Source organism: Euprymna scolopes, chromosome 34, assembly GCF_053919585.1.
Source record: "Euprymna scolopes isolate OS-2025 chromosome 34, ASM5391958v1, whole genome shotgun sequence".
NCBI classification, from domain to species: domain Eukaryota; kingdom Metazoa; phylum Mollusca; class Cephalopoda; order Sepiida; family Sepiolidae; genus Euprymna; species Euprymna scolopes.
Genome location: NC_136515.1, coordinates 48,702,844 through 48,705,728, shown reverse-complemented (window position 1 = coordinate 48,705,728; position 2,885 = coordinate 48,702,844).

The window sequence follows — 2,885 nt, the reverse complement described above, 5'->3', positions numbered from 1 at the left end:
GTATTGTGTGTTTATATGTTTTATGTATATTTGTCACCTTGTCTTTGTGTAGGTAAACTTCTTTTATAAGTTTAATCGTCTAACACTCTAGATCAGACAACATTGAATAAAACAAAACACCAGGAAATAAAAACAATGGCGGAAATAAAGACCGGATTTTGTCACAACAATCTTGAGTCTGAATAATATATATTATTGAAAAGCGCCAAATTTGTATGGTACGACTTCCGGGAAATAATAAAATGTATCGAAGTTTGAGAATCGGTTTAAATGGAACGTGTCAGATGAGGTGAAAAATCAAAAGCGCGAAACATAGACTTTAAAGCATTTAATTATATACTATCATATATTATATAAGATCATTTGAAATATTTCGGCGGTTCGGAAATAATTTTAAACTATAATCGACACCAATCCTCCTACTGCTAGGAAGAAGAAAGAAAAAGAAAACAGATATATGATAAAAGAAAATAAATAGGTTTATCGGGAAACAAAAATAGGAAATAGGATTTGTCATTAGAGAAGAAGTGGCGTAACCGCCTCAGAGAGCGATACAGCACCCCTATGTGTGGGGATTAGGACCCCCTAAACACTGAGTATGCTGATATTGTCTGTTAAGCATTAATTGGTGGCCGACAGCGGCAGGTAACCTAGCTTAAAGGATGAATTTATTGTGATTTTTATTTTATTGTTTGAGAAAAGGGGAAAAGGTGTCATTTGGAAAGCTATAACGAAATATAATTTCGTTCTTGGCTTGGAAAAAACGTTTGGCTTTTGAGTGCAAGGTCACGCAAGGTCAAACATCAGGGTGAGCGTGTGAATGACATTTAACTGTAATCCCAGATTTTCAGACCGTGGAAAGAATCGGGACTTCCCCGAAATAACGTGTTGGATTCTGATTGGTCTGGGCTACAGTCTACAATAAACCCTCAGCTTCCAATATAAGCAAATTCCCGGGTCAGCGAGAAAAGATTGAAGCCGAATCTCGAGGCAAAAACACTCACCCAAAAGAACGTCACCCACCCCCTACTGTAACCGTCGCGATCGTGGAGAACGAAGGATAAGATTTCGGGTTGTTTTCTGGTGTAATCGAACTGAACAATTGTATATATGTAACTCAGCTGTAATTTCCTGAATCAACGTTTGGTGGAGTAGAAACCTCCGTATTTGTTCTCTTTTGACGAGCATGAGAAGCTAATTAATTTGAAGCGGACGCCGGCATCGGAAACCGACAACGAGGTCTGCGACTCGGAAGAATCTTGAAAAGAGCCCTTGGAAGAGGACGATCACGACCATTGAGGTTTGGACGGTGTCAGAGGCCACATCTGCTGACCTTCGATGGGGGACTTTACAATAGTTAGGAAGATATACATAAGGAATTTTAAGTGAAATCATTGTTCATCAAAAGCACGGAACAATGAATGGAGGTGTATTTAGATTTGGTTTGTGGGTACACTCGTATTGACTATCAGGTTTATGACGCTGAACTTTGGCCAGAAGTTTTACGACGGTTTTACGGAAGTCTCCGCATGGCGATACTTGGAGGCAATGTTAGACAACGATAGATTTAAGTTACAAGTGGAATAACTGTCGACAGTTTAGAGCTTGACGCAGTCGAGCAGAGATCATGAATCGGAGCAGATGGAGGAATGCACTGACATTAAGACTTTAAACTTCAGCTTCGACAGTAGGTTTTTGCGTGGAGATAGTCGATGGTGTAACACACAAACTCAGATCTTAACTATTCATTATAATATGTGTTATATTTTATTTTTCTTTTGTTCCCGTGTGATTTTTTTTATAGGTATGGCCATAATCGCTTCACATCGACAACCGCCAGTGCAAAAACTATGCCGATACAACCAAAAGGAAATAATGTTACATATTTTTAAATACACTATGTGTGCTGTTGTATACTTACATGTGTGTATCAAGAAAAACGTTTATCATGGTTAATGTGTGTAGAAAGCGTCCATCTTATGCAATGCATGAGTGGATGTGTAACATACAATGAAACTGTCCCTTTACTAGCTGGTCATGGATATGACCTTTAACTATATCCAGTGGTGAGGCCCCAAATTGCGGGCTTTGGGGAGTGTGGAGCCACCCTTTAATTGCCATTGCTTCCAGGTCCGCACTGACCCGGAGTGGTAGTACCTGTTAGGTTCCCAACTATGAGTTAAATAGAAACTGACTTGAAAACAACAAATATATTCTATAAATAAAAATGTTCTTCAAAATCTTTCGATTCGGCATTAAATAACCTGAAAAGGTTTGAGATGTCGTAAAACAAAAACAACCAACCAACCTTTACTAGCGCACAAGAAAAGAACCTACCTCTTTTCGCTGCGTCGTTTTCCATCCTCATTATCGAAATTCATGTGCTCTTAAAAGAAAATAAAAACAATTAAGTATATATTTGATATAACTATGTTTGCGACAGTTTTTTTGGGGTTTCTACATTATGCTAAAGCTGCGTTTCTCCAAGCTTCTAAATGCGGAAACGATATCTTCCGTGACATCTTGTCTAACTCTCCTACTCCAAACTCTAACTAAACTTAATCCGTAATGTTTATCTAGAAATTTCTAAATTTGATAACATTCCTGTTTGTTCGAACAATCCAAAAACATTTCTACCATAAATGCTTTTCTTCTTATTCATTTCAACGCATATTTTCTCACATTCTATTTTCAAAACCTTAACAATGACTATAATTGTACTTGTTCCGATTACATGCAATCCCCCGGCTATGATCTATATAATAAGATTACCAGAGCCCAAAAAACACGGCTCATAACGCTGGGGTATGCAGGCTATCGGACAGCTTAGCCTCTGGTGTCACAATAGCATTTTTATGAGGTTTTTCAAATGTTTATAATTTTGT